Genomic DNA, 16,988 nt, shown 5'->3' on the forward strand with positions numbered 1-16,988 from the left:
TCTCCATGCGTAGTACTCACTGGCAGTGGGTGGGCGAGCGGCGCCAACTTCAGAGAGGCAGTAATAACAGGTTAGCTTGGGAAAGCTCTGTGCAGAGATGGGAAGGGTTGTGTCAACACATGCAAATTATATGCAAATACACTTGGCCCTCCTGGCAGGCTCACCTAGGTGGGAGATCCATGAGCAGTCCCCCATTGCCCATGGGCTTCTAACAGGGGCAAGGGTAGCAGGCTGATAGCCCCTTGCGTTCCCAGCGCACGTGGGCTGGGGTGAATGCACACACGTGTTCTCGTGTTCTCTCTTCTAGGATGTGGATGTGAGGGGGCTGGTGTGGAGGTGGATGCATGAGGCTATGGGGCGTGGTGAAGTGTGCGTGACCTGCCACCTTGATCTGTGTATTCCCAGCAAGCCACAGGGCTCCTGTCTCCTTGGATAACCTCCTCCAAAGCTTTGGTGTTGCTCTATGGAGAGAAGGAAGCATCCCTTTGGGACTGTGTCTACTGAGATGCCCTAGGACCAGAGAGAGTCCTTGGAGGATAATCCTATTCTCAATAATACTACAATTAGCATTGATGCTATACCTGGCCCTGCGGCTAATGCTGTGTACTTAATTATCCAGGCCTGGGGCTTGTGTTGCCCTGAGGAAATTCAGTGGGTAGGTAGAGTCACTTGAACACACTTAATGGCAAAGTAAGCAGAGAACAAGTCCAGAGCTGCTCCATGTTGGCCAGGTATCTTACCAGGAGCAGGAGAGTAAGCCATGCTGCATCCCAGGATGGACTCCCCACAGAAAGAAGATACCATGGGAGTTTATGTTAGTTGTGACAAAGGCTCTGCACTTTTAGAGTTGGCATAGTGTGTTGGGAGATATTCCCCTGGGCAGGAGACTGGGCTGAGGAGACAGCCAGGAGAGTAGCCTTCCTGGCTTTTCTACCTGGAAGTATGGTGGAAGGTCTCCACCAAAGGTCAACCTTACTTTTCTGAAAGTAAGAAAATGAGCCATGAAGCCTGAACTCATAATCTTCCTTGCTGAACCCTTGCTGGCTGGTTTAGGGCAAGTGACTTTACAACTGTGGGCTTCCTGTCTTCATTTGTGAAATGGTATATTTGGTAAGGTGCTTCTGTCCCACGTAGAGGTCTCACAGGCATATCATTAGCTGGTCATACTTATTAGTGTAACGATAAAAAAGGTGTCTCTCTCCTTTGAAGATCTTAGAACCAATCTAAGTCCACTGTGACACAAGTCAGGTAAGGATTCACCTAAGAAGCTATCACAGATGTGATGTTGGTAGAGTTTGGGATATGGAAAAACTTCTAGCTGGAAGAGGATGCTTAGGGCCTTGAGGAAGTGGCCCTTGGGCCCTTGTGTGTGTGTGTGGGGGGGTAGGCTTTGACCATGTGAATTAAGAAAAGGATGGTAGTTTCAGGTAGAAGGGGCAACATCCAACTGGGAAGGAGAATGTGTAAGAGGACAAACCACTGTTTGACTGGAAAGTCCACTTATCCATTCACCCATCCTTTTACCCAGGTATCCATTCAGTTATTCACTCACTTATTCAGTCATCCATCCATCTACCCATCCCATCATCCACTCATCCAACCATCCATCATTTACATACCCCTCTATCATCCATCCATCCTTCCACCCACCCACCTTTCCATTCATGCATCTACCCAATAACACATCCACGTCTGGTCATGAGTGTGGAATAGGTAAGAGATTCTGCCCCATGGAAACTAAGTAACAACACATTTAATAATCACCACTGTGATGGAGACCTGGGGACCTGAGGTGGCTGAAGCAGCCGCTAGAGCATCAGATTCCCAACCTGTGGGGCATGACCTCTCTGAGGGTGGTCACTAATCAGATACCCTGCGTGGCAGATATTTACACTACAATACATAGCGATAGCAAAATTACAGTTATGGAGTAGCAATGAGGTAATTTTATAGTTAGCATTCACCACAACATGAGGAACTGTATGAGAAGGTCAGTGGCACCAAGGTTGAGAACTGCTGACTCAGGACTTTCCTAAAGATGTCAAAGGTCAGCAAGAGATGGTGAGGAATGGGAAGAGCATTCCAGGCCACAAGTGTGGCTCTCTGGGGACCTTGACCCAGGCAGGAGTTCAAGAACCTAGAGGCCAGGATGTGGCTTTGCTATAGATGACAAGAAACATGGATTGTGGGGGGGGGCAAGTGAAGGGAACAAACATAGGACCTTATGGGCCAGGGGACATCACTGTATCCCAGAGCAAGAAGGCTGTTGATGTTTCCCAGGAGAAAGATGTAACGTTGTGTTTGAATGAGCTATCTCTTTGCTTCTGAGGGGAGAGGCAGGTGCCCTGAACACTTTGATCAAAACCTCACTTGGCTCCCAGCACCTCTCAGTCTGGTGTCCTCAGACTCAACAGACATCGTCTTGGACCAACTCTCTTTCTAAGCTCTCTGACCCACTTGGCTCTGCACCGCCTTTGCTTCAGAGAACACGTGTATTGGCTCTGGCCACCTAGCTCTGAGTTCATTCTATTTGAGCCAAATCTCAAGGAACTTCACCTAAAGGGAACAGGAAGTCCACAAGATATGAAACATGCTCAAGACCTACTGCCTGACTTTCAGGAAGGTCAGAGACAGAGTTTAGTCTGGCTCTCTCTACTGGGCTGGGTGTATCCTCATAGGGTAGATCCCTGAGGAGTGAGAGGCTTGGCACAAGCAGTGGATTGCTTCATGGAGAGTGGACACTAAGGCATCTAAGGTGAAATACTTACTTGTGCTACACTGGCTGGCTTGTCTGGGTTGCCCATAGCCAAGATCTCTGGTCATGAGGCTGAAAGAGTGAGCTTGATTCTCCCCTGGGTCATCAGTATGTCTTAGAAAGTGCCAGGCAATGATGGTGGACACGTTCCTCATCTCCAGGAGGTCAAGGACAGATCTGGAGGAGACTTTGCTAACTATGGTCTTGGAGAGCAAATTTGTTTTGTTTTGTTTTGTTTTGTTTTGTTTTGTTTTGTTTTGTTTTGTTTTGTTTTGTTTTGTTTTGTTTTGCGTGGTAGTGAACTCTTTCTTAGATAAAGCCACAGGCATTCCTCATTTCCAATACAGCTTGGGCTTTCCAGGCCCACGTTCACAATGTGCCCACTTGGAATTACGTGACACAAGCGCAGTGTTTGTCCACATTGTTAAGGAATGCATGGTTTGACGAGAGAGGCTTGACCTAAGGTTTCAGGGGTTCAGAACGTGCCCAGCCGGGGCTATGAGACCCTAGAGGCAGATGTGACTCCCCATGCCTCTTGGCTGCGTCAGGACTTATAGAAAGGACATCTGGGACCTGGATCTGTTTTTCTCACTTCAGGGAGAGGAAACAGATGCATCCAGAAACTGGAACCTCTCCAAAGATGCCCAATATACATTTCCACACACCCTGGTGAACTCTATAGAATGCACACTTAGCCCTACGGGAAATGGAGCTCAGGCAATCAGCCTCCAAGCTGTTCTCTGGACAGCAGGTTAAGAGCCACAAACAAAGAGACTCCATGACTCTAGTTCTTTGTCTCTTGAGCACTGTGAAGAAGCAGACCCACCTCAACCCTCCAGGAGATCTGCTGTCTGCCCATCCCACAGAAACTTCACATCTCTGTTCTCCTCTGTCCTCTCTCAACTATCTCCCCAAGTCCATACCATGTCCTGTACTACTTGGCAGACCATTTCTCCTTTCACCCTGGGAATTCTGTGTCACTTGTTCCCTGTACAGCCTCTGGCTTCTCCCAGCATGTCTCACTGGCCTCTTGCTGGCTTTTGTGACTTGCAAGCAAGCGGTCATCTCAAGGTCTCTGTGTTTTCTGTCTTCCCTGACTTTGTCCCAATATGTCTGTGGCTGGGTCCCTCTATCTTCTAGGTTCACATGTGAGGGTCTCACTGAGCTGACAGCTTCTTACAACTCCATTTCTCACTCCCATACATTCACTACCACTGGGGTTTATTTAATTTAATGCACTTTCTTATTTATGGATGTCTCTGCCAGGCTGTCAGTCTCCTGAAAACAAGACTGACCCGTCTTCTCCACAGGTCGTTTGGCTGCAGGGAAGCCTACGGCTAAGTTTGTTTCTCTACCTGCATTTGTTGAGCGTTTGTATGATGGTTGAATGTGATTGCCTGGTACCTGGGAGAGCATGTGTAGTCTTCCCTTGTGGCTTTTTTGGTTAGAGGCCATCTGTTAGTCTTTTGGTCATTCGTTGTTGTCTTCTATTATCCTGATTATGATGCACCACACAAAAGATGATGGAGGAGTGGAGCAAAGACAAAAGAGGCCTTGGCAGAGGAAAGGAATGGAACAAACTGGAAACACTCAGAGCCTCATTTAGCCACAGGGAAGTGAGCCATGCTAGGCAAATAATACACTGATTTTTTTTTTCTTGATCTACAAACACCTGTGCATGTGTGTCTGTCTGCTTGTGTGGTCAGAACACACTGGTCTGAAGAGGAGCCATGAAATAGTAATGCTGTGGGCCATAGTTGAGGGTCTGCTGAGAGGTGAGGCTGCGACTATTTGTTCATGATCTGGTCATGTTTCTTCTCTGCTCTGTGACAAGAGAAAAAGGTGGCAAGTTGGTTTGGGAGCAGATGCTAAGTATGACTGGAAAATGAAGGTTTCAGAAGGGGATCGTGTCCTACAGCAGCATCTGTCCTAAATGTGGAAGGAAGGAGGGTGCTGGACTGGACTTGACCTTGCTTGATTGGATGAAGCCCAAAGCACTGTTGGTTCTCAATTCTAGTCTCCTCTCCAGTTCTTGGAATAAGAGTTGAGTTGGAGATGCTGAGAGGAGGAGGAGGAGGCATTCTCTATATCCAGGGCTTGACTTGGAGGACATGGAAGAGGGCCTTTGTGGACAATGAGAGTTGACTGTCATCTGGGTGACTCAGGGATGAATTTCACTATTTCTCTGAATCCTCGGCACTGAGAAGTGAGTCCCTGGAAAAACATTACACGCTGGATAATTTGGGTCATAAGGTAGAAAGTTCTACATTTGTGGATCCTTCATACCATTAAGGTGATTTAGAACATCTACCACCTTCTAAAGTTTCCCCTGGCATCTTCTATCAATGTGACATTGGTAGTAAGGAAAATTACCTTAGCCTCACCCCCTAAGTACTTCTTCATGGAGACTACAGGGCTGTTAGCTGCAGTGGCCATCTTGTGTAGATCCCTGGAATGTGTTTAAAATGGCGAATATTGATATCAAATCCAAATCTCTCGAATCACCTACAGGGCTGGCATCTGGGCACACCTGTGAGTTATTATCTAGATTGAGTTTATTGAGTGGGAAGACCAGTGAGTGTGGGCAACAGCATTTTATGGTCTGGGGTCTTGGCTGAAACAAAAAGGAGAAAGCAAGCTGAGTACATGTGTGCATTGTTCTCTGCTGTCTGACTTTGAGTCCAACGTAAGGGATCAACTGTTTCAGGCTGCTGCCAGTGTGACTTTCCACCGCAATGGACCATACTGTAGGCCGAAATAATTAAGTTGCTTTTGTCAGGGCATTTTGCCATAGAAACAGGACAAGGAGCTAACTAATAGAGCATCCATCCCTTTGGCCATTCCCTCCACCATTCCTGCTCATGACCAATCAACTCTGCTTGGACGAGTCTCTTGCATTACCCATGCAACAGGGTGCAGGACTTCCTGGTCTTGGTGCCTGGCTGTTTCCCTTAGTGTGGTGCCATCAGGGTCTGTACAGCTGTGAAGACCAGAGCCCCTGGTGTATTTTAAAGGCTGAATCTTTCCAGAAAGTACTTTTAATGAAGAATAAAAATATATAAAGATATAAACAAAGCCCTAGTAGGAGTCAGCTGGTGAGCCTCATGCCTAGGGAAGAGATAGGCTGAGGTCATACTGTGCTTAGGGAAGAGACAGGCTGAGGTCATACTGACTCTTCCTTTCTTGGGGGATGTGAACTTTAGCTTAGGAGCCAACCTGAGAAGCTTTTGATCTGAGTTCTGCTTCTTTCCAACAATGGATTTGAAGGGACTCAGAATAAGAACACAGACAGTCAGAAGTGATCCACAGGAGAGCTCAAGAGATCACAAATCAAAGTCCCAAGAATGGTCAAGACCTCCCAGACCAGCCCTTGGATTCAAGGACCAGTTGTCAGCTGGTTTCACAAGGACAAAAGTCATCTTGGCTTATAGAAATGGCTGGCTGAGGCTAAAATACAAATCTGTGTTTTAGTCTGTTTATTGAAATGTTTAAAGATACTGCTTTTATAAATATACTCAACAGGCACCCATTAGCCAGCCTCCCCACCCCACCATGGCAGTTGTGGCAGGGTCTTATCCAGCCATATTGTTTTCCATCTGGACTGATAAACCCATCTCTTAAAAAGGAAAAGAAAAACAGCTCTGTACAGAGGAAACTCTGGGAACACAAGGAGAGAGAGGGAGCAAGCTTTTGTTTGTTTGTTTGATTTTGTTGAAATTTCAAGATTTTTTTTCCCTTCTTTCTGGCTTCAAAAAATTTAATCTACCAAACAGTAGGTGATGCCAACGAAATCACTTCCGGTGCTGAAAGAAACAATTTCATTTTTACACTCTGTGATTAGAAATGGGAGAGCCAGGAGCTCGGGAGCTACATCATAGCTTCCTGAACAGAGACACAATCTTATGGAAATAAACACTCTGCTCTCCCCTGGCTTTTCAGCTGTCACTCAGCCACTTTCATTACAGGTGGCACCGTGTGCACATAGCCCACAGTGATAGCTTAGGCAATTACCTGCAGAAGAACATTGGTTTACCAGCCCCAGGAGGTGGCCATTGTACCTTTCCCCCAGAGCACCAGCCACAGCTTTCTTGATGAAGTTAGCTTGCCAATGTGAAGAGAACTGTTCCAAAATGAGCCCTGGGGGCATTTATTTCCCAAACAGCCTTGGCTGGCCAGGGATGGGTTGGGGACACAAGTTAGAGGAGGTGAGAGGGTACATGGGGGTGTGTAGCTGTCTATTGTTGGGTCAGAAGGATCCTGTCTTTTGAGGTTCTGCCTATTCTGGGTTCTCTGAGACTCTGTTGTAGCAGTATGGTGTGTCCATCTCTCTGCTGTCTGGCATCATTGTGTTTACAGGGATTTGGGGCTAGAGAAAACAACCCCTGTGCCACCTACTTTTGTTGTTTGATTTATGGCAAATAACAGATGTGCAGGCCTGGCCTGTTACTTCTCAATATTGGTCTGCAAAGCCCTATGGATACTTATTCTTAGTAAATTTTTCTTTTATTGTTTTTATAACCTATTTTTTGTAAGTTCAGAAGGAACTCCTACTAATGACAATAATAGCTATTATTATTGTTATTAAACACATTGATAAATATAGAGATTATAATTGTTTTTATTTGGAATTATTTTAGATTTATAGAAAGCTTGCAAACTTATGGCAGGTGTCCTTACTCTCTTTGTTACAGTGACTTTCATGTGACATTGACCATGACAGAAATGTATAGGTTGAAGCCCAGCCTCCTCATGTGTGCCACCAGCCTTGTTGGATGCCACATTTGGTTCTTGCTCCAAGCTGGGGTTGGTGGTATCTTTTACTACACAGCACTTTAAAAGAGGTGCAGTACTTAGAGCTGAGGAGAGAGGTGGCTCAGCGGATAAAGTGATTGACATCCAAGTGCAAAGGCCTGAGTTTAGATATGTAGCACCCATGCAAAATGCCAGGCAAGGTCTCCCTGTAATCCCAAGCACTTGTCAGCCAGTCAGTCTAGCTGCCTCAGTGACCTCCAGGTTCAGTGAGAGACCCTGTCTCAAAAAACAAGATGGAGAGCTACTGAAGAAGATACACAATGTCAACTTTTGTCATCTACATATGCAAATGTGTTGCTATCTAAGTATGCAAATGTGTGCATTCCTATCTGCATATGCAAATTTGCCTATTCCTACATATAGGAACACACACACACACACACCACAATAATTATGGAGTCTGTACACACACACACATTATGAAAATACATTATTTTAAAGTACAGTATGGGACAAATGAAATGATAAAAGCAAGTCATTGTGACTGCAGGTGCCACGCATACAAATGAGATGGACACTTATTTTTCCTACTGACCCACAGGAAGGCTGCTTTGCTTCAGTGCCACTCTGCAGTTTTTGGAGCCATGTCTTCACTGGGGTGGGATGGGGCTTGCAGCACAGTTTCCTTTCCAGCGGGACACTAGGGCCTGGACCCTGTCCAAGGGGGGCTTTGGAAGGAAAGAATGGAAAGGAGAAAAATCTCAAGAGGAGTAAGGTTTTCATTTCAATTATTCAACTGACCCTTGACCCCTGTTATCACAGGTAATCAAAAACTGCCTGGATTCATCATGCTTTAAATAAAAACATCATTTAAGTGGCCAGAAGACATGCAGACAGGTAATTGCATGCGGTGCTGGTCCAATTACACTTCTGGAGATGCCCTTTCCTATGTCCCAGGTGAACAAAAGCCCTCAGCAGGCTCTCACACATCTCTGGAGTGCTCCTCCTTAAAGAGATGCCAAAGGCACAGCCTGGTTTCTCACACAGAGCAATGGTGATTAGCACCTGTCTTTGACCCTGGAAGGAACCCTGAGGAGGCTGTTAGGGTGACCAGGCCTGCAAAGCCTCCAGATCCATTTGAAACCCTGATATAGGGATGTGTTTGCAAGGCAGGGATAGTGTTTAGCCCCTCAGGGACTCCTGGCATGGGTGTGGCAGCTCTTGCCTTTGTTTCCTGACCATGTTTCGAAGCTTTTGAGGCCTCCCACTATATGGAGTTTCCACCTGGCATGTACATTTTAAGTGACTCTAAGTCATATCAGGGAAAGGAGGTCCCTGATCCAATATTGATCAGTGGGTGTTGGCTGAGAGTTAACTTTGTTCTTGGAAGGGGATCCGAAGGCCCCAAAGCTAAGTGTGCAGCCATTTGTGTGAGATGGATGTTCAATCTACGATGGCACATGTGGTTGACAAACTAGAGAATGGTTGAGGACATAGACACTGAGTTGGCTGCTCAGTATCTGTAAGAGAATTAGTGTTTCTCACAATAGTATGTGGAATGTTGATTCTTCTCAAATTGTGTCCTATGGTATAAGCCTCTGTACAGAAACAAGCAGGAATATTCCCCAACTCCGTTCACTTGTTGGACACATATTTTGAAGGTCCTTCAAAGAATGGCAGAGGGAGTCAGTAGCAGGGGTGGCAGCTGGGCCCTGACTCCTAGAAGGAGTCTTAAGGACTTAGGGAGACACAAGAAACCTTGCACATTGCTCCGCTTGTGAGTCTGTCTTGAGTTCCCACAGTCAGCATCTATCTGTGTGGGATTAGTGAACCCCGAGCCTCCAATGGCAAGGGAGCCCATTGCTGCTCCTGACATAGCTGCCTGTAGAGATAAAGGTGCCACTGTGTGAAGAACGGCACAACCTGGCCCTTGAGTGCTCTTTTCAGCTGTGAACCTTGAACTGGGGCTTCGGGCATCCTCTCATAGTTTGTGGCTAGTTCATTGGGCTGCATTAAACAGTTAAAGACAGTCTGTACACATTGCATTTTGCCCAAAGAGCCTTGATCTTAGTATGGGGCACTTTATCTTTCTTGTTTCCTCAAGGGGGCGGAGAGGGGGAAGGCCTTAGGAAGTGAGTGAACTCTGAAAATGTATTGTCTTTGGTGACGATGCCCTCAACGCTTCTTGGTTGGCTATTGTACTCTGTGAACAAACTCTGTTGTAGCACTTAGAAGAATCACTTAACATTATGACAGAGCTCACATCCTGTAAACACACCCTTTAATTTTGATTGTTTTGTATGATTAGGATTTTTTTTACACAGTCTCATGTATTTCAAGTTGACTTCAGATTCACTATGTAGCAGAGGATGGTCTTGCTCCTGCCTCCATCTCCTGAGTGCAAGGGACTAGAGATACACAGAACTACATACATACACTCTGTACACCTGTGCACCATGCACACATTCAAACACACTTGATCTCTCTCTCTCTCTCTCTCTCTCTCTCTCTCTCTCTCTCTGATATTATATCAAGACATATCAATAAATCAAAGGGGATGCTGATATCAGAGGTTCCCCAGGAGCTGGGCTGCAGAGACTATTAGAGGCTATTGTGAGACACACTGTGGCTGTCTCAAGGCCCTTTGCATGGACCAGGGACACTGTATCTGACCCTGCAGCTTATCCTTCCTATCTCGACTTCACATTCCTGAGGCCTCATACCTGTGGTGGCTTGCATGACTCATATAAGAGGCACAGGAATTTGCTCAGTCTGATTCTTCCGAAGTCCAGAGGAAACAGTCCTTCCCCTAACGTAACTGAAAACAAGGTTGAGACTTACAACCACCTGGAAATCACTGATGTCAAAACGGAGCAAAGTAATGGCCGTCTGTTGAGTTTCAAAGTCACGAACAATCAGCTGGCAGAGTCCATAGCCAGGGCTTCTGGTCTGCCATGTCTCCTGACCTTTTCTTTTTTGCTAGATCTTTCTCTGCTACTCAGATTGCATCTGAGAACAGAGTGGAGACTGGGGCAGAAAAAGAAACTCCTCTTAAGGGAGAGTGTTTGATGTGATATTCTAAGCCAGACATCAGCTCCACAGATCTGTGGATGGATGTATTTCTCAGAACTGGCCTGGGCTACCTGGCTTTAGAGAGGAGCTTCACTGGCTTGGGACCTACAGACATATCCATATTGAACAGATTCACATTTTAACTAAAAATGACACCCTAGTGAAGAGGGATGTGCCCTGCTCTCCTACCATGCCACCTGCAATGGAAATACTCACGTTACACCTTCCAGACGCTCTTGTCACCGATGTCCAGGAGTACCGACACCCTCACTCTCACACAGCCCCATCTCTAGGGCAGAGCATTGCACACGGGCTTTCTGGGCCTCTTGGGTTTCCAGTTCAGCAGACATGGTCTCTGAAGGCTTTTCAGTCTTTGCTTCTCTCGCTTCCTGTTTTCTGAGTGTTGCTACCGCCTTGTTGAGTAATGCGTAGAATTTAATTTACTTCCCCTTTCTGGGCCAGAGCGAGCTTCACCTCCACTGCAGTGTCCTCCAGGTTTCTCAAGATGCTGTTTTGTTTTCTTCAGTGAAACATGGAGTTGACCCAAATGCCAGCCTCTGGGACACGGTCTTGTCTCTTTCCTGAGGTGTGTGGGGCATGTGTGAGACATCTCTCTGTGCTGAGAGTCTGCTTGCAGAGGAGACACTGATAAGATATCTTCCTGGCAGAGTGGGGGCAGGGGAGGGTGAGGAGAGAGAGAGAGAGAGAGAGAGAGAGGAGAAGGAGAGAGAATGAGTGAGAGGAGGAGGGAGAGGGAGAGAAAAGGAGAAGGATGGAAATGTAATTGAGGAAAATACATAATTAAAAAAATTTAAAAAAAAAGGAGAAGGAATGAGAGAGGGAGAATGAGAGGAAGGAAGGGAGGCAGGGAGAGAGAGAGGAGAAGGAGAGAGAGAAGAGAAATAGAATGAGTGAGAGGAGGAGGGAGAGAAAAAGAGAGAGAATGAGAGAGGGAGAGGGAGAAAGAGAAGGAGAGAGAGAATGAAGGAGAGAGGGAGAGGAAAGGAGAAAGAATAAGAGAGGAAGGAAGGAGAGAGAGAGGAAGAGGGAGAGGAAGGGAGGGAGGGAGGGAGGGAGAGAGAGAGAGAGAGACAGAGAGAGACAGAGACAGAGAGAGAGAGAGAGAGAGAGAGGCCCTTCTAGACTCCTCTCCTCTCCTCTCCATGGACCTGTGGATATATCTCTCAGGGCTAGCTTGGGCTACTTGGCTTTAGAGCAGAACTTCACAGTCTGACAACCTACTACCCTTCATAAAGGTATGTGGATCTTGCAGAACTCAACATATAGAATCTTCTAGGCATGTCTTGAAGCAACTGAATCTTTTGCCTCTGGTGTGTTTACCTCCATGGCTGTACCTGTCAAAATGTTTACGGCTCCTCATAATGGTTGTCAGAGAACAAGCCCACAGTCTGTGATCTGCAAACAGAGAGAGACAAATAAGGGGGACAGAGAGGTGACTCAGTAGTTAAGGGCACTTGTTGCTCCTGCAGAAGACCTGTGTTGGGTTCCCAGGACCCATAGGAAAGGGAACAACCATCCAGTTCCAAGTGATCTTTTTAAAGATTAGTAAGGAAACACATTGTTTTGCTTTATAAACTGATATTCACCAGATGTGGCCTAATTAAGCCATAGGCGTGAACGGGCTAGAAACATATATTAGCCCAAGAGTTTTGAAAATACACCCATCCATACACACCCCATGTCTCCACATCCAGCCCTAAATATCCATGTATCTGGCAGTAATACCATTTACAGCCATTCAGATTCTCACCCAGGAGAATCATTTTCCACTGGGAAAGTTGGAGGAATCTCAGATAAGTCTGGGAGGCATGGCTGAGGGTTACAGACCCCCCCCTTAAAGGAAGTACAGAGTTTAAGACTGAGATGCTATCTGCTGACCCAGCAGGGGACCGGACGCACAGAGGTGGCATGAACTTAGCAGGCACAGTGAATGTCTGGACTGGTAGCCCTAGCCACCCTTCCCATCATTTGGGATCACAGGTGAATGCAAATCAGAGTTGGTGTTGAGTTTGGGGGCCTGCAAGGAGACTCCAAGGCCGGGTTGTGAATCATAGCTTTCTTTGATCCTTGCTGGGCAGCCTGGGGATGGATGGCTACAAAAGAGGAGCTTTCTGCTTGCAGGGTTACCCAAACAGACAGGGAAACAGAGGGACTGCTGCATGGCTGCCTGGGGGAAATGAGCTCACAGTGAAGGGCCAGGGGTCACCAGCCAGAGACACCTTTCCCCTGGCAGAGGCCACATACAATGTCTACACAGAGCCAGGCCTGGAAAGGGAAGGTGGGACAAGCCAAAGGGGAGCAAGCCTGGGCTACCAGTCACAGCTGGTGTCTCATCCAACACTTTGCACAAAGGCCAGAGAGTCTATTGTGAGACGTGGCAACAACCTCTGAGAGAAGAAGTCTCAAGGTTTGTAGATAGCAAGGATGCAAGAAAACCACTTGTCTCTGGGGTCTCAGGCCCGAGTCACTCCAATGCATGGGCATCTCAGGATGGTCTCAGGATATAACAACCATACATTTCTCAGTGGGTCTACCATGCAGTTTAGGCAATGGCTGACTACACTTGACAGGGCCTTGAGTGTCTCCTTCAGGTCAGTTGAAGTCTATGATGGTTTCTAGGTCATATCACACTGAAGCATTCCCAAGGGTGGCAGTAATATGGATTTCTTTTCAATAGGATTATAGAAACTAAAGGCAGGACGTGATATGCGCCAGTCATTCTTGCCCGAGAGCTTGAGGCAGGAGCATCCCTGGGAGTTCCAGGCCAGCATTACGGAAAATGACCCATCAGAGCGGGTCAGTGGAACTCGTGGCTCAGAGCACCGAGTCGATGCGCTGAGGACATTGCGGTTAACAGAGTGAGAGGAAAGCTTTCCTTTCCTTTTGATCTGTTTATCTGCTTGCTTTTATTTTAATCATTTAGTCTTTTATGGAAATAATGGTAGATCTGTAAGAATCAAGCAGACTCCCTGGGTGTGTTTCATCTCGTTTCTGCACTGGCAATGAATGGTACAGGACTCAATGGTACAGGACTCTCCTGTCCTGTCAAGAACCCACTAGTTGCCAGCTGACTCCAGCCTATGGCCCCATGCTCTGCCTTCTTCCGAAGCTTGGGTAACCATGGCTCTGTCCTCTTGCCCTAGAGTTTGTCACAGTAGGAATGTTTTCTTCTAGAATGGTGGGAGAGCCCAGCAGGGAAAGGCACTTGCTGACAAGTTTGATAACCTGAGTTTGATGATACCTAGGACCCTCATGGCAGAAGGATTTTCCTCTGGTCTCCACATTGGTGATGTAGCATGCTTCCACCCACAGACTCACAGACCCACACATATGCACACACCCACACTCCCACACACCCACACATTCGCACACGAGCTAAACAGATATACAAACGAACAAATAAAATGAATTTAAACTTTAATTCTACGTCACAACATTTTAAGAAGAATTATATATAAAAAACTGTATCATGTGTAGCTCTTGGGGGTCTGGCTTTGCCCATTCAGCCTAAATCTCTGGATATTCACTCGACTTATTTGGCTTTCTTATTTTTTATTTCTATTTTTAAAGTTTTGGGGTGTGTGTGTGTATGTGTGTGTGGTGTGTGTGTGTGTGTGTGTGTGTGTGTTTGTCTGTGTCTGTGGGTGTTGGGGGTCGGGGAGTATCATACACGTGCATGTGTGTGTGTGCGTGTGTGTGGAGGCCAGGGGTTAAGCTGGCATCCTTTAGGTATCATCTGCCTTACATTCTGAGATGGGATTTCTTATTAGTTTAGAACTTGCTAAACAAATTAGGCTTGTTGGCCAGTGAGCCTCAGTGATTCTCTTGGTTCTGCCTCTCTGGAGATAGGCTTGCAAGTGTGTATCACCACACCCATCTTTCTTCAGGTGGGTTCTGGGATCAAACTCTAGTTCTTACACTGCATGGTGGGTATTTAGCCCCCCCCCCCAAGATCCTCCCCCAGCCTCTCTCTAGTTTGTGTCTTTTTATTGCTGAGTAAGATTCTGAGGTATAGATACATACAGTTGGCTTAAACTTGCACCCGTCGAAGCTCAATGGGGCCACTGCTGGTTTGGGCTATGAGGTGTGAAGCTGGTGTGAACTCGGACAGTGCAGACATGCGTGAGGGCATGCTTTCATCTCTTTGGAAAGTACCAGAGCTGTGTAGCATGGTAGCTGGCTGCATGCTCATAACAGCCACACGGTCTTCTAGAACACTCACAGAGCTGTGCACCATGGGTTCGTCTTTGCCGGCCCATCCCTTGTAAGTTCTGTTCATTTTCTGCTTGCGTTATCATCGGATTTCTCCACTGTTAAGTTTCCATGGCTTTTTATAAGTTCTAGAGATATGGATCCTTTGGCAGCCGTGATGACTTCAAATGCTTCTCTCTCTGCCCCTACCCGCTTCTTGTTTGTGGCTGTGGTTTTCTCCTCCTTCTATAAACAGGGGCTTTTCACAGAGCAAAGAATGCCCATTTCAGTGAGGTCTAACCTAGCAGAGGTCTAACATTGTCTCATGGTTCCTGCTGTTGATACTCCTGCTTAGATCTGCAGTTCCCCCCTCCCCCGCCCCATCCTCCACACCCCTCCCCCAGCACACCATAGTCTCAGAGTTTGCTCTCAAGCTTACTTGGTGTTTTGAGCTCCTGTTTGTCTAACTAGGGTAATCTCAGGTTAGGCTCTCCCTTTTTTGCTTTTATGTCCCCACCGCCCCAAAGTGTTGATTCCCCAGTGCCACGTGTGGCGATGCTAGGCTTTCTCCAGTGAATTGTCTTGAACTTTGGTCAAAAATCAGCTGGGGACATCTTTAATCCTGCACTAAGGAGGCAGAGCAGGTGCTTCTCTGTGACTTTGAAGCCAGTCTGGTGTACACACCGAGACCTTGTCTCAGATGGGTGCTTTTGTGCAGGTCTGTTTCTACTGTTTGCTATGGTGAGGTGTCAGTGACTGCCATGTCTAGCCTATAGACAGCATGGCCTTGGTTACCATGGCTCTATAATGAGTTTTCAAACCATGAATTGGGTTTTTCCTCTTTTATTACCCTTTTAGATCTTAAGAAATTCTTACTGGGATTTTAATAATACTTGATCCACATCTTTATATCAATTAGGGGAATAATTGACATTTTTTCCCCTAGGTTGAATCTTCTAATCCAGGGACTCAATAAGTCTTTTTATTATTTATATTTTCTTTGAGTAATTTTGTCAGTGTAAGATGCAATCTGTGAGCCCTTGGAATGCTTTGTTTGAGTTTCACATAGCAGTTTTGAGTGTATATGACATTGTAATTTCAATCTTGATGCAACTCAAAAGTAGCATAGAAATGTAATTAATTTTTGCATGTTGATGCTGTCACTATGGAACTTATTATATAAAACTTCTAAAGATTTTTTTTTTAATTCTTTAGGAATTTATGCATAGATAGTCATGTTTCCTGCCAACAGGGACACTCATTTCCTCCTTTGCAGCCCATGTGTCTTCCATTGCCTGGACTTGACTTTTTTCCATTTTAGTGCACTGAAGTTTGAGAAGTCTGTCGGGTCAGAGCAATGGACATCTTTCATCCCCTTATTTTTTCCTCTTCCTGGCTAATGTTCACTTTGCAGTGCTGGGGCTGGTACTTGTCACACTGAGAAGACTGCGTTTTCTCCATGATGGCTGTCGGGTTGCCTGAAGCTGCTTCTGGGGTGACCGATGTAGCCGAGTGCTTGCCTTCTCTGCTCTGCTAATATGGCGGAGCACACTTGGTCATGGTGTGTGATCCTTCTTATGTATTAGTTGGTATTTAATTGATAATGCTTTGCAAAGAGGTTGGATCTAGCTTGGTGAGGGGTGCTGGTCTCTGTCTGACCTTTCTGTGGTGCGAGGATGATATCTGGGTCCATGACACATTCTCTCCTTCCCAGTCTCGGTCTAGAGCTAGTATTAATTTCTCTATGAAGTTAATTCTCTATACCAGCACCTGGAGACTTCTTATTTGTGAGTTTTTAAAATCACAAATTCAATTTGATGATAGTTAGAATGCTGTTCACATTATCGATTTCAGATGAAGTGGCTCGTGGCAGTTTATGCCTTTTGGAGAACTGGTCTATTTCATACACGTTATTGAGTGTGTGGGGTGGAGTGACTCCCTGGTGAGTCTTTTGAAGCGTGTGGGGTCTGTAGTGATAGCCCCTGGTTCGTTTCTGATATTGATAGTTTGTGTCTTGTCTCATTCTTCCTTTGTCTGTCTTTGAAGAGATTATAAATCAATTTTATTAAACTTGTCTAAGAACAAGCTTTCTGTTTCATTGATTTTTTTCTCTGTTTTTTTTTTTTTGTTTCAATTTTATTGATTTCTTCCCCAACCTTTATTATTTTCTTCCTTCTGCTTGCTTAGGGTGCTTATA

At 46.0% G+C, this 16,988-nt stretch overlaps 1 protein-coding gene across 2 annotated transcripts in view; it reads left to right on the top strand.

The window, feature by feature from the left end:
- Window positions 1-16,988, top strand: part of Znf831 (zinc finger protein 831) — a 113,056-nt gene that overhangs the window by 4,276 nt on the left and 91,792 nt on the right. Inside the window, exon 1 of one of the 2 annotated variants that reach the window (XM_029484615.1) lies at window positions 11,055-11,165. The exons of the other annotated variant lie outside the window; for it this stretch is intronic. The gene's annotated coding sequence lies outside the window, so the exon portion shown is untranslated. Of the gene's footprint in view, window positions 1-11,054; window positions 11,166-16,988 lie in introns of those variants that run through there. 2 annotated transcript variants of the gene reach the window in all.

This window comes from Mus caroli, chromosome 2 (assembly GCF_900094665.2).
Source record: "Mus caroli chromosome 2, CAROLI_EIJ_v1.1, whole genome shotgun sequence".
Lineage (NCBI taxonomy): Eukaryota > Metazoa > Chordata > Mammalia > Rodentia > Muridae > Mus > Mus caroli.